The following is a 16161-nucleotide window of genomic DNA, read 5'->3' on the forward strand; positions in this document are numbered from 1 at the left end:
TGTGGTGTACGAGTGAAAGCGCTTAACGTTTTGTATGGTGAGTAAAAAAGTTTTTAAACCACTAACAGTTTCAGTGAGCGACGATTTCTTGTGGCGTTCCACTTATGATTCCAGTTGGTGAAGCTTCATATCAATCACTTTGTGGATTATAGCATTTATTGTGGACTATTTGTATCCAGTTCTGTTCCTTATACGAGTGTCAGCAGCGGTTTGTACTGCCATTTTTTATCTTTCAAGTGTACCACAAACGCTGAGTTCAGGAGTCGATTTTCTGCACTGTAGTGTGGTCTCAGAGTTGGTATATTTAAGTAGGGGGTGTGTGGGCACAGCCCTCCATGTCGAGGGATGTGAGGGATGAAGCCCCCCACTTAATCTCATGTTTTAATGTGCTTTTTTTTTTTTTGTTGGAACAGTGATTTTTTTCCCTTGGAAAAAAATCGCTGTTCTGACAGTTCGGTTATGTAAGCTTTCGCTTACATGGGGTTGATTAATCACCGTTAAACACCTAAGCATTCAGTGATCTAATATAGACCCATATTAATGAAGTGTATGCAGTGTGAGCTATACTCAATAGGACGTTAATGAAGTACATGGAGTGTGTGCTATACTCAATAAGATATTAATGAAGTGTATGCAGTGTGAGCTATACTCAATAACATATTAATGAAGTGCATGCAGTGTGAGCTATACTCAATAAGAGATTAATGAAGTCCATGCATTGTGAGCTATACTCAATAAGATATCAATGAAGTGTATGCAGTGTGAGCTATACTCAATAAGACATTAATGAAGTGTATGCAGTGTGAGCTATACTCAATAAGATATTAATGGGGTTCCTTATCAGCAGACCAAAGATGCATGTTTTCAAATGTGTCTTGGTTGAACTGACAAAATTGAAACTGCAAAATGTCGAAGCGGCATGTAAGCAAATTCTTTCTCTGGAAAGAATTTGCTTGGCCTCTTTGGTACTTTGCCATTTTCTGCACTGTAGTGTGGTCTCAGAGTTGGTATATTTAAGTAGGGGGTGTGTGGGCACAGCCCTCCATGTTGGGGGATGTGAGGGATGAAGCCCCCCACTTAATCTCATGTTTTAATGTGCTTTTTTTTTTTTTTGTTGGAACAGTGATTTTTTTTCCCTTGGAAAAAAATAAGAAGTTATGTACCTACCATAACGTTCCATGTTAGTTGTCTTCTTCTCGCCTTCTTTCTTGCTGGATGGGTTCGGAGCCAATCCTCGGCTCCGTCTCAGCCAATACTAAAGCTCGAGAGCTAATTCCACCGGCTCGAGGCTCCCCTATATCCCACAATGCTAGGCGGTAACTACTCAGATCTCGTTTGATAGCTATACCAAGCAATCCTAGTCTTCATAGAATGGAGTAGGGAAACCCACCTCAAAACAATCTGCGTAAAAAAAATATCGCAGACCACAGCAAGGATAAAGAGGTGGAAGAACGTGTGGGAATGACAATTTCCAGAGGAAGAACACAAACTGAATTCCTGTTGGTCTGTCCAGGCTTGGGGGAAGGAGGGTGGGTCGCAAGAAAGAAGGCGAGAAGAAGACAACTAACATGAAACGTTATGGTAGGTACATAACAATGTTAAGTTGTCAATCTCGCCATCATTCTTGCTGGATGGGACCACGTCCCTAGCACCTTATCCCGGGTGGCCTATCGGAACAGACTCTTGAGAACAGTGGAACCAAAAGTGGCACGGCTTCTGGAAACCATGTCCAATTTGTAATGTGAAATGAATGTATGAGGAGAAGCCCAGGTGGCTGCTGCACAAATGGAATCTATTGGCAGCCTATCCTGAAAAGCTACGGATGTAGCTAATGCCCTAGTTGAATGAGCTCTAGGTTTTGAGGGTACTTTTTGATGTCTTATCTCATAGATGAAGGTAATTGTAGAGGTGAGCCATCTAGAGAGGGATACTTTAGTAACTGGAAGGCCCAATTTCCTTCCGCATATGACAGAAACAATTGATTAGATTTCCTGAATTGTTTAGTCCTGTCTAAGTAATATCTAAGTTGGCGATGAACATCCAAAAATGTAGCTTTTGTTCCGACCTGTTTGAATAGTTAGGGAAAAGAAGGGAGATCAATAGTTTGGTTTAGGTTTATTTGAGAGGAAACTTTAGGCAAAAAGGATGGATTAGTATGGAGGGATACCCGTCTTTGTGAAACACTAAGTAAGGAGGACGACTGCACAGAGCATGGAGTTCAGATACCCTTCTGCTGAAGTTATAGCTACCAGAAAAAGTGTCTTCCAAGAAAGCAACTTCAAAGAACATGAAGCCGGGTTCAAGGGGAAGAATTAAAGATGCCAGAACCAAGTTCAAATCCCATTGAGGCGGGGATCTTTGATTGGAGGTTTGAGAAGAAATACCCTTAAAAAGGCTTTACAGAGTTTGTGAGCCATGATGCTAGACTCTGAAACACCAACATGAAAATTTGATATGGCAGCCAATTGAACTCTAATGGTAGATGCAGAAGATCCTAAATGAAAGAGTTCTGCTAGAAAGTCTAGAATAGTCTGGATAGGTGCAGTAAAGGGATCTATGTTTCTTGATGTTGCCCAAAAAGAGAAGCGTTTCCATTTGCTAGTATAAATCTTCCGGGTAGAAGATTTATGAGAGGCTATTAAAATATCTCGGACCGAGCGAGATATTGAGGGAAGCCTGGCTAAGGTTGGAATCAGAGAAACCACGCTGTGAGGTTTAGAGAAGGCAGAGATTGGTGCAGCTGACCCGATTGGTGGGTTATCAGATCTGGTACTGGGTCCAGATGCCAAGGCTGCTCCAAAAGGTAACGATGAAGAAAGGGAAACCATATCTGTCGAGGCCAGTAAGGGGCAATGAGGATCATTGTCACTCTCAAGGTGATGGCTTTCTGAACTAGTTGAGATATCAGTGGAAAGGGGGGAGTCCCCAGGGCCAATCGTGGACTAGAGCATCTCTGGTGGGATGGCCTGGTAACGGGAAGAGAGTGAAGAAGTCGTGACACTTGCTGTTTTGGGGAGTAGCAAAAAGATCGCAGCAAGGCTGGCCCCATCTTAGGAATACTTCTAGAACTGATTTCTTTAGAGACCCCTAATGGGGCATGAGAATTGCTCTGCTCAATTTGTCTGCAATAACGTTGGATTTCCCGGGAATGTGTGTTGCTCTCAGAAAACGCTGAGAAGAGATCGCCCATTGCCAAAGTCTGAGTGCCTCTCAACATAAAGGGTATGATCTGGTTCCGCCTTGTTTGTTGATGTACCACACTACGGACATGTTGTCCGTTTGAATTGCAACAGTCCCAGTGGGAAGAGAGTTGTGAAGGGCTTGCAACGCTAAGAGCATTGCTCTCATCTCTAAGACGTTTATGTGCAAGTGGCACTCGAAAGGTTGCCACGTGCCCTGGACTGTCCTGCCCTGATAATGCCCCCCCCACACCCGATCAGGGAGGTGTCTGTTGTCAACGTGGCGACTGGAGGGGGGGGGTGAAGGGTCTTCCTCGGAGAAGTTGAGGTGATGTGATCCACCAAGACAGATGATTCTTGCATGATTGAGTTATCAATATGGTATGGGACATCGGGAGCTGTTGAAAGGACCATTGAGTAAACAGCATCCATTGGAGGAGCCTCATATGAAAGCGAGCTAAGGGGAGAAGGGGAATAGCTTCTGCCATGAGTCCTAGCACCTTCAAAACTAATCTGGCTTTGACTTTGTTGCATTGTAAGAGAAGGGAAACTTGGTTCCGAATGTCTGACACTCTCTGCTCTGTGAGTCTGGCTGAAAGATTGAGTGTGTCTAAGGTGGTGCCTATAAAGGTAATAGATTGACAAGGCGACAAGGCAGATTTTTTGAAATTTATTGAAATGCCTAGAGCTTGGCAAGATTGGATGGTGAAGTCCCTGGATAGAAGAAGCTGATGTTTGGTGGTGGTGGTAAGGAGCCATTCGTCCAAATATGGAACCACCTGGAATCCTTGACATCTCAAGTGAGCCGTGACCACTGCCATGCATTTGGTAAACACACGGGGGGCTGCAGTGAGACCAAAGGGCAGGGCCCTGAACTGGTAGTGACTGGCTCCCAGCCTGAAGAGGAGATATCTCCTGGAGTGTCTGTTCATCTTGATGTGGTAGTACGCGTCCTGAAGATCTATCGAGCACATCCAATTGTCCTGACCCAAGAAGGGTAGAATGGACTGTAGCGTGACCATCCATAATTTTGTTTTCCTGACATACTTGTTTAAGTAGCTGAGATCCAGTATGGGTCTCCAGTCCCCTGTTTTTTTTGGTACCAAAAAGAATTTGGAGTAGATTCCGGATCCTTGCTGGTCTGCTGGGACTGATTGGATAGCTCTTTTTGATAGCAGCTTTGAAATTTCTAATGCTGCTTGTTCCCTTAGACCGGGTGGAACATCTGGAAGGGATCTTTTGGGATGGGATGGGATGTGAACAAAGGGAATTTTGTAACCCTCGGATATGATCAACTGTACCCATTTGTCTTAAGTAAGGGAAAGCCAGGCTTTTGGGTACAGGGATAATCTTCCCCCGACTGCCTCCGAAGGTGGACAGCCGGGCAGCCCCTCAGGGATGCTGACAGGGTTTGTCAGAGAACATTTCTCTGCTACCCTGGTTTTGCGGACCTCCTCTGCCTCTAGGGCAGCATCTATTATTATTCCCCCCTCTGCCTCTAGAGGGGAATCGGCCTTGTGCATCAGATGAGACTCCTGGGATTGTTTATGAACCACATCTTTCCTCCCTCTGACCTTTGGGATAGGGTCTAGAAGGGTAGAAAACGGACTCCACGGCAGAGAGAGTCTTACCTTCTACCTCGCACCTGGTCAATGTATCCTTCACCTGTGGACCAAACAAGGATGATCCATCAAAGGGAGAATTGGTGAAAGACGCCTTGAAAGGGTCCGCAAAGTTACATAGCCGCATCCAGGCGTGATGTCGTAAGGCAACACATGTGCCTGCGGCTCTACTCGCCCCATCTGCAGCATATGATATCAGCCACATGGAGGAGTTAACGATGGAATTCAGGGTTGCCAACTGGGAGTTCATTGTGTCTTTGAACCCCTCAGCTGTAGGATCCTTTATCAGTTCACCCATATCCTTGAGTAAATCTCTCTGGAGACGAGTGAAGTGGCATAAGTAATTCAGCGAACGCATCGAAAAAGTCGCTGATGAGAACATCCACTTGCCGTACCTGTCCATGGTCCTAGATTCCTTATTAGGAGGATGGACAGGAACCGAAGGATCAGCTAACTCCTTCTTAGTGGCCGCAGCCAACACCATGGCATCAACAGGGACACCTTTGGATAAAAAATCTTTATCTCTAGGGGCAGTAATAAATTTAGATGGTCTCCTCGGGGTGGGGTCCACTGAATCAGGAGCCATCCAAGCCTTCCTTGCCACCACTTCCATAAGGGGGTCAAAGGGAGGGGACACCCAGGAGCTAGAAGGGTGAGAGCCAAATGCCTCAAGATACACTGACTCATCCTCCGAAGGGTTGAGGGCTGGCCAGTTCCCCCTCTGTTTCAGGATCTCAAGGATGTCAGCAAAGGAGACATCCTCAGAGGGGGATCGAGGGGAACCTTCGGATTCCTCTAAGTCAGAGGTGATAGACTCAGGGGAGTCGATGTGCTTCCTCTTGCACTGCCTCTTCCTTGGGGGATCTCCTGCCGGGTTAGGAGAGGCCTCGGAAGAGGAGGAAATTCCCAATGGGGAAACTTGAGGAGTTGGCTCTCTGTGGTCTAAGACAAGGGGGTGAGTAGAAATCACCTCAGGCACTGTAGATGGGGGGGGCTGAAGGAGCCGACTGTGGGGCAGAACCGGGTTCTAGCATGCTCCGCATGACCTCGAAGGCACCCCTGTCAGGCAAGGCCAGAGGGCCCCGCTCCAAAGAGACAAGAACCTCCCCCGGCACCGACAGGGACGGCTCCGAAGCCGATGTCGGAGCCGAACTCACCAACGCCGAAGCCCCGAGAGGGAGAGTGGGGTCGGACAAGGGTCCGATGCCACTCGGAGCCGACGAGGGAAGCCCGGTGCCGAGATCCCTCCAAGGAGGAGATCGGAGCAGATGACGGAGCCAAAAGGGAAGGTATTGGATCCAATGCACCGACAGCCATGGCTCTGACAAGCCCTGGCTCCGAACTCAAAGGAGTCAGAGGAGGAATGTACTGGGGAATGGAAATAGCCACTGACTGGTGAGTCGGGCTATGCAACATTTGGGCCAGTGCCTCGGACTTGAGAAGTCTACTCACTACCCTTTGCAAATCATGGTCAGATAACCTGGAAGACCATGAGGAATGAGTTTTATGGCTCCGTTCAGAAAGGAGAGGGGATCCTGGCGCCGAATGCACGGAGCCAATAGAGGGGGATCTGGACCTCTTCCTAGACTGTGGCTTCGATAAAAGTATCGGAGCCGACGGAGTTTTATCAGCCTCAGCTCCAGCCGGAGCTGAGGTAACAGTATGAGGCTTGGAAACATCGGCTCCAGCTGGAGCCGATGTCGAAGCCGACTTAGTCTTTCCAGCAGTCGACTCTGGAACCGGAGCTGACTGTGTGGAAGTTTTGGAAGGCTTCCCCGACACAGACTGAGTCGGGGGGCCTTCAGGCTTTAATAAGCCCCGCAAGATTAGTTTGTTCTTGTGTTCCTGCAGGACTCTAGGGCTAAAACCATGACAAACAGCACAAGAGTCGTGCAGGTGCACAGGTCCCAGGCAATACACACAAGAAGTGTGACCGTCTGTCAGAGACATTTTCTGACAGCACGAGTCACACTTCTTGAAGCCTGAGACCTTGCCTTTTGACATTGTGAAAAAAGGAGTGCCTGACACAACACAAACACACTACAGACACACCCTTTACAGAAAAAATTATTAAATTATTAAATTAAATTAGTAAGGCTAAAACAAGCCACAAACACACACACACAAGCCCTTAACAGAAAAAAGGGACAACTAATTTAGTCACTAATGGACTGGGGGAAGGGTAGGGGCCGAAGGCCTACAAGATAAGGGAAGAAAGGGAAAAAGGACTCGACAAACAGGGGTCGATTTATCTAATATACTTAATTAAACTAAAGGTTAGGGTATGACAACAAAAAGGGGGTTTAAGAAGTACCTAATAAGGTAAAAGTCTAACTCACCTGCCTGAGCCGGTAGAAAAGCACCTCGTGAGCTATAGCGGCAAACGAAATCTGAGTAGTTACCGCCTAGCATTGTGGGATATAGGGGAGCATCGAGCCGGTGGAATTAGCTCTCAAGCTTTAGTATTGGCTGAGTTGGAGCCGAGGATCGGCTCCTAACCCATCCAGCAAGAATGAAGGCGAGATTGACAACTTAACATTCGCTGTTCTGACAGTTTGGTTATGTAAGCTTTCGCTTACATGGAGTTGATTAATCACCGTTCGCTTACCTAAGCATTCAGTGATCTAATATAGACCCATATTAATGAAGTGTATGCAGTGTGAGCTATACTCAATAGGACGTTAATGAAGTACATGCAGTGTGTGCTATACTCAATAAGATATTAATGAAGTGTATGCAGTGTGAGCTATACTCAATAAGATATTAATGAAGTGTATGCAGTGTGAGCTATACTCAATAACATATTAATGAAGTGCATGCAGTGTGAACTATACTCAATAAGAGATTAATGAAGTCCATGCATTGTGAGCTATACTCAATAAGATATCAATGAAGTGTATGCAGTGTGAGCTATACTCAATAAGATATTAATGAAGTGTATGCAGTGTGAGCTATACTCAATAAGATATTAATGAAGTGCATGCATTGTGAGCTATACTCAATAACATATCAATGAAGTGTATGCAGTGTGAGGTATACTCAATAAGATATTAATGCTCCTAAGAAGGAGTTTTACATGCAGTTATATCCTGCGCCACATCTGGCTTCAATAGTAGAAAGACAGAAATTCCCTGAGAGCATTCAATATATACAAATATGGGTGAATGTGGCACTTGGAATAAACTCATTTCCACTGGGGAGATAGTCCAGACAAAAATTCCCTTTATGGTGGAAAATTCCCAGGGCCAGATGAGATTTCTATATATATATTTTTTTTTATAAAAATTCACGAAGGAATTAGGATTGCAGTTGCTGGCAGAATAGAGGATCTCGGGTATTAATGCTTTTTGCAAAAGTGATAGACAAGGGATCTCTGCTATACTCATCCAGCATTGCCTCTATTGTTTCTTTCCCAAAAATGGAAAAGAAATCCTAGCTTACCATCCAGTTACAGAGTTGTCCACTAAAACTAAAGCTTTCCCTGGATACTGGCAGGTAGATTATAAAGTGTAATTCCAAAGCTTACTAAATTATCACTATGGGGTTTTATAAATGTGACAGAAGGTAGTGCAACCTTATTATAAGGCATTATGCACCTTTTATGATCAAGCTAGCACATACAAATGATGTTCCACTCAATTTCTACTTTTTCTACTTTTTAGAGTGGCCATTCAGCTGTGCACATTATCCCTTTCACTGATCATTTTTACAATTTAAATGTTAAGTATTTATATACAAACCTGCCACAGCAATTTGGGGTTGAAGTTTGCAGGAGGGGATACCATAATGGGGAAGTGATTTACAGATGGCTATGCTTTCTGGCTGACAGATGCTGTTAGGTCCATTCCTAAGGATATAAGTTTCACCAGGACTGGAGATTAAGAAGGGAGTGCAGTTTAGAATATGGGATGGGGTGGATGGTTGTTTGAATAAGTTCAGTGGGATCTAAAGCTAATAGAAATTTAACAATGCCATTTCAGCTGTGATCCATGGTGTGAAGGTTGAAGTCATCCAGGATGATTAGATATTTGTAGTTGGGTGAAAATGAAAAACATTTTATGAATGAGTATAAGTAGATGACTAATACATTCTGAGGAGCTCTAAATGAGCACCTAACGTGTGCTTCTCTTGCTTATCCATAGGTGTACATGGTGCTAGCAGATTATAGGTGTTGTAGGAACTTGGTGCCAAGAAGGTGACTGTAATGGGAACAATATCCTGGACCCACAACACATTACTTGATGTAAGAAGATAAGCTGGTCTGCAGCACCCTTTACATGTGTCACATCAATGCCCATTGGGAATTCCTTCCACCCCCACCAAATCACATGAAACTCCATCTGCAAAGCTGCTTGTATCATTAGCCAAACTTCCTCCATAACACACATGCTGTCTTAGGTCTGGGGGGACTTATTCATACTTTTTGGGTGCATTCATTCCCAGAACTGAATGCATGGGTTGTTCAGCCCAAGTGACTGTACCTTGAGCCAAGCATTTGCAGAAGGCCACGTTGACTCCTTATGGACCTGTAGTGACTCTACTCACTATAGCTCCACTCATCAGCTTCATCATGAAGACATCTAATGAAGACTGACAGGGTGGCTTTACACATACCTTTTAACATTAACCTTATCGGTACTTGCCTGCCATCTTTACTAAGTTCTCTGCTATTGCTATTTATAATCTTTATCATTTCACTAGCCATACAGTGACACATTTTATCACTAGTACTCTGAGCTTGTCTACTCCAACTTACTTTTACATGCTGAAGTCAAAATGTGTTATCAAGTATCCTGCAAGTGCAGTCAAAATGTTATCATGCAAATACATTCATATTAATTTATTAAAATAAAATAAAAATACCTCGTACTCCAACTTCTATAAATTAGTGGGTTTTACTACTTATATCTGGAGGCATTCACCCAAACCCTCAGCCAGTGGTAAAGAATATTATAATGGATTTAGATATAAAGCTAAAAATAGATAGGTCACTAAGGTTATCTATAGCTAGCTTTTTGAGCCATGAAAGACCCAATCCTATTTGAATTCCCATTTCTGTGCAAAACCAGTGTGCCTCTACAAACTCTTCAATAGAGACCTAAATTTATACCAAAATTTAAACAAGGCTCACTGGAGTGATAGGTTCCTGATATGGCATACTCCCAGCCCATGGAATAATTTGCTCCTGTGGGTCATATAAAGAACTACTTTCGCTACCTTTAAAACTAATCTTGATTACTGGATGGTTAGACACAAATTTGCTCCAGGGTTATCATGTAAGGCCCTGCACATTTTGGGAGGTAAGTGGTATTAAGTGCTTCACAAGGGTGTCAAGCTGTTAAGTTTTTCTGCTTAATGGAGTATATGGTTAGACATTTTATGGTTCTCACAATCACTTGTCTAGTATTATTTGTCTGGTCCTTTCTTCTTGTCATCTGCTTCATATCATCACCATCTAACATTCCTACAGACTGGGGCCAACTTCATTGCTTTTCTAGTACCCATCCTAATTAATCATTCAAGCCAAGGAAGGTTATTTCCCTGCCATCAGGAAACAGGTCCTGTTTGTACCCTTCCATAAAGGTAAACCCTCTGTAGCCTTAAATAGTAATTGGGCCACTGCAGTCATGTTACTGCTTTCTAAATTACTGGAAAAGTATTCTTATCTTCAACTGCTTTTATATCTTATCAGCTCATACTTAATAAAAGCCATGCAATATGACTGCAGACTAAAACATTGTAGCAATGCTGCTCTTTTGCACATGGTAAATCACTATGCAATAAGCTTAGCAATGGCTAATATGTTGTTATACTCTTTTTGGATTTGTCAAAGGGTTTTGACACTGTATCATACTAAACTCCTTAGTGTCCTTTCTTCATATAGACTTACTTCTAGTACTGTTAGGTGGGTTATTTGCTGTCTTGTCCACAAATAGCTATCAGCAAGATGGACCAGGGCCATTTCCTGATCTCTCCTACTTGACCTTGGAGTATTACAGCACTCTGCTGTCAGTTCTCTCCCAAGTACATTATCTGTTAATGATATGGTCAATCTTTTTTGGAGAATTACAGCTCATAAAATGTGCCAATGAATTTGTTATCCTCCTTCCCTATTTTTCTCCCTCTGCTATCAGTTCTAAACCTCAAAACAACTTTCTTTCTTTACAGCTCTGGCTCAGTTGTATGAGTCGTTACTTTAACATTAATAAAACCAGCCCCAGGATTCACTAATCTTCCGTGTAAGACTAAATTAGTCTTATACGGAAGAGCCAGTCTAAGAGTAAGATGGCAGCATGCCATGCATATTAATGAGGGCACGCTGCCTCAACTCTAAGGCTAACACGGAGCGTGCACGAGTGCAGGGGGCATGTCGGACTGCAGAGCAGTCCAAAAATCCACGCCCCTGCAAGTCTGACATTCGGGAAATGCCTACTTACATGAGCGAGTCTGCTCAACTGTGTACATATCCAACACTACACTCCCCCACATTCTAAACCCCTGTACAATTATAAAATATAAAACATTTTTTTATTATTATTTCCGATATAGTTGCCCGTATTTGCGCGTGTTTGCGCGGGTTTGCCCATTGCTTAGCTACAGTTAGTAGTTTAGACACCGAAGAGGATAATAAGAAAGTTATATGCAAATTAAGTGAAATAGCGGTAGCATAGTGGTAGATCCTTTGCACAAAGAGGAGGCATTCCCGGTTCGAGTCCCACCACTGGCCCTTCTATTTTCTGTTGGAAATCTGTATATAAAAATAATTCCTGACATTTAACATTTAAATTTTTGTAAAAAGCATTGAAATGGCCTGTGTAGTAGTGAATGATTTATATGTATATATATGGTTCCCTATCAGAAGCCTGAAACACTATAAGCCTGAAAATCAAAATCCTGAAAACTATAGACTGAAAGTTCAAAATCCTGAAAGACCAAAATCCTGAAACTCAAAATCCTGAAAACACAAATAATGCTAATATGTCACTATAAAGACACGAATATCTACCAACTGACCCTGACCCTAACCCTAACCCTAAGGTCTGTCACTATTGCACACTCACCTGACTAAGGCCTAACCTAACTCACTTAAACTGCCCCTAACCCAATATTTGTCACTATTGCATACATGCCTAACCTGCGCCTAACCTAATCCCTAACCTAACATAAAACCAACAATTACCTGAACGCATGACCCAACACCACAGGGCTAACAATAGCAAAGCCACAATGGTCCCAAGTATGTCCATTTTGTGTTTTCAGGATTTTGTGTTTCAGGATTTTGGTCTTTCAGGATTTTGAACTTTCAGTCTATAGTTTTCAGGATTTTGATTTTCAGGCTTATAGTGTTTCAGGCTTCTGATAGGGAACCGTATACATATATATATATATATATATATATATATATATATATATATATATAAAAAGGTGTAATGGTTATGCATACTGATGGATGCATAAGTAACGCATCTTAAGCAATGTGAAGCACTGCTAAGCAAAGTTTACCAGTAGTAAGCAGATTTAAATGTAATTTGTCTTAGCTAATCACTGCGTTAACTAACGCAATGTCTTTGCGAGGAGCTGCGCATCACGCCAACTAGCGCAAACAGAACATGTTTGCGTGGAGTTGCACTCCACGCTAACCAGCGCAACGTCGGGCAACGTCGAGCAATGTAGAGCAACGTTGGGCAACGCAGAGCAACGTAGAGCAATGTCGAGCAAAGTTGAGCAAAGTCGGCTAAACACAGCCACACCTCCTAGCCGGTCTGGCCAGTAGTAAAATAAAAATCAATCACAGGGCTCGAACCCGGGATACTGTGCATAATGATTACATTCCATAACCACTAAGCCATGACAGCATTTCATAACCATGCACTTTCAACAAACATATACATATCAATGGAAGTTTACCCATTGCTAAGCAGGTGTGCCTTCAGCTGAGTTTTTTCAAAAATGGCCAATCACAAATAAGTGTGGGAAATGAGGTATATTTAAGCTCCACAAGCAGGAATACTTGTCATAACTGGTTGTAGCTCCTATCTGTAGGCAGCATGGCCAGTGCTGGAGAGGGCTCTCGATTTCGCGCGCAACGTTGGAGCATTGAGGAGTCAAAAGTAATGGTTTGGCTCCTTGTACATAATCATGAGGATAGACTCCTGCGGGGCCAGTACCAGGGTGCCCAATACAAAGCGGAAGCCTGGAACCGTCTAGCTCATGAACTCACCAGTGCCATATTCGTCCCTCGGACTGGTGAGCAGATCAGACACCACCACACAGACCTGAAGAGACGCAAGGAGGATAATCTGGACCAGTGGATCCAGGAGGACCATGGGATGGAAAATGCCCCACTACTGAGTAAGTAGCCATGGAATTCAGTATGTAAGAATTGCTATTCTAGTCTATACTATGGACAGGTATGTCTCAATATCACTTCATTTACTTCACAGCTGCAGGTGTCTGCGCTGAGAACCAGCAAGCCTATGCAGATAGGTTGCTAAGGCTGCGCCACCAGGCAGGTTAGTAATTATTCTGCATGTACTGTTATATAAAATAAATGAGAGAGCCTCTAAAAAAGTGTTTTACATCTTTAATAAAGGTATAATTCCTGGAGTGTGTCTGTGTCATTTTCTTTGATATGTTGTTGTACTCTTGCATAATAGAAATAGTACTGTTGTATTAAGCTCTGTTAACCCACACTTGGGTAGGCCCATATAAAGTGGATGAAGGGAGTGCCAGTAGCTTTTAAGCATATTTACAGTCCTCAACTATTGGTTCATGCTCAATGTACAGGTTAATTTGGCACACGAGCAGCTTGGTATTGTGTTCCCCAGAAATGTCACTGTGCTGCCAGAAATGTAGGGAGCTGTTAACATATAACTGATAATTTCACCTGAAGATATCTAGATAATTATAGGAAATTAGAGCTGTCAGTGTACCATCTCAGCAGTAGTGTGTCTGAGCAACTCACAAAATATGTAGCAGTAACATCTGCATCCCGGACAGTTTGTATGTCACATACAGCTCATGTATATAAAGATCTAAGCAAAACCCATTTCACAATTTAAGGACAATTGGGTAGCATAATAATACATGTAGGGGACATATAACTGCAGTTAATAGGATTGTAGTGTAAACTAGAAGGATATATAAGTTGTTAATGGAGCTATCTTTTTCCACCCTACTGTATGTGTATAAAAATGCAATTTTACACCTCAATGGATATGTCTAATCTGAAAACATTTGTTGGGACATATGTCCTATTGGTTTATAAATATCTGCATTTATTTCGATGCATGTGCCCTGTTCAAATACCACAATATTGGTGGCCTGTTGCCATCAATTAAACATGCATGCTGTTGTAATATCCACTGTTGTTCTATATATACATGTGTTATGCTTGCTGTTCAACTGTTGGAACTCTGGTGTGTTGGGTTAATGGGAATACTTCTGCATGCTGTTATAACTAATTGGGAATGCTGTTGACTGTTACTAACCCATATTTTCATTAAATCCTCCGAAACATAGAACGTATGGGAATGCCGGTCCCAGCGGACCCACCTGTCCCACCTCAGCTGGTGATGGCACCTGGCACCAGCAGTTCCGGTGCCCAGCCTGGGACCTCCTCCTCCATTGGCCCTGTGCCACCTTCAGGTGGAAGCGCTGCAGGGGATGGGGCTCATCCTCCCGTGCAAGTGTGGGTGGAGGAGGGCCACCTATCACCCTCCGAACGGTCCGGGCTGTGGTACGTAGAGAGATCGAGTGTTCTGTTGCTGATCCTCTATGCCAGCTTGAGGCACGAGTGGCGTGACTCATGGGTGAGCCTGCCCCTCCTACGCAGCCCCCAGCACAGCCACCCTCTGGGTTGTGAAGATGCAGTGGTGACTGCCCATGTGTGGGGATCTCAGTTCCACTGTTGCCATCTGTGGGCTCATGGGCTTGCGATTTCCAAACATCCTTCCCCGTCAATGGCGTTCACCTACCACGTGTCATATTCCGCCCATGTATGCATCTTGTTTGTCTTGTCTGTTTACCTCCCCAACCTACCTCCCCAAATATACCTACTTCCCCTACCCTACATTCCACTCTCACCTGAAAAAAAAAAAAAGGGGGCAATCTGCTCCCAAAAAAAAATATGCCCCATACATAGCTGCCCATTTTGCACACATGTCCACTGGACACATAAAATCTAATTTAATTGGCAGTACAACATACTTTGTTGTCCTCACCCCTCTCTCAGGTGTGGAAGGTTTCATATTTCCCTCCAAATTTATTGCATATGCACAACTGTTGCTGTTAAAGAAATGGGCAGCTATGGACCTTCCCTACACCCGTCCTGCACATCCTGAGCTGTTTTCCCTACTGTCTTTCCCTCTTTTTGCCCCTTTTTCACCAATTTCCTATCTTCCCATTTTCGTTTCTTTCAAAGAAATGAGCACGGGTGTTAGCGGGAGTAAGCACTATTAAGCAGTAGTTAGCAGGCTTGCATGAGTGTGCACTTGTTTGCACTTAGCTAAGCATTGCTAAGCATCACGCAAACTCACGTAAACCCACTTACAACTGCTTAAAAGAGCCTTAGTCACTCTGTATGTGAGGGCCCTTGTTCTGCTCAGCAGCAAAATAAAACAACTCTCATAGTCTCGAACCCGGGACCTTGTATACACTACACTGCATGAAGTACCACTAAGCCACAGTAGATATACAACAAGTTGGTGCTGAAATAAATATATCATGCATCAGAGTGATGGAAAAATAGGAATGCCATAACACACAACTTGTTCTGTGGATCTTTACCAGCAGTTGTTGTGGAATTGCATTACATGACTGTATTAAGAGAAGCAGCCATTCTAGCAGGAAATAATGTTACAGCAGCACTTTACAACCCCCACACAGTATCATAGCAGGACAAACACTGGCATATCTGATTAGGGCAGAGGCCATACCTCCCAACTGTGCCTAATTTTCAGGGATGTTCCTGATTTTGAAACAGATTTTAGCTGTGTCCCTCTGAATCTGTCTGAAAAGTACTGATGTTGGCCAGAAAGGTGGTGAATTACACTTAATGAATAATGACAATAAGTAAGAGTTAGACACTGCTTGTACTTCAGAAAAGGTGTATTAATCCATATGCTCTGCTTCTCTCAAAGTCTCAACTTAATGGCACTAATATTTTAAAGGTGTACCTCACTTTTACCTACTTTTCCCTGAGTCTGTTCAAATATGTACATGAGTGTTTGAGAAGCCTGGCAGAGGCAGAAACACACAGGCATATCAGCTTTTCTGTTGTTACACACTGTGCAAATAGCTTTGGAAGGAGTTCCAGAAGCATACCCTTATGTAGGAGTACAACACTGAAATACCAAAGG

The sequence above is a fragment of the Protopterus annectens genome, chromosome 3.part0, assembly GCF_019279795.1.
Source record: "Protopterus annectens isolate FY-2018-M chromosome 3.part0, PAN1.0, whole genome shotgun sequence".
Classification (NCBI taxonomy): Eukaryota; Metazoa; Chordata; order Ceratodontiformes; family Protopteridae; genus Protopterus; species Protopterus annectens.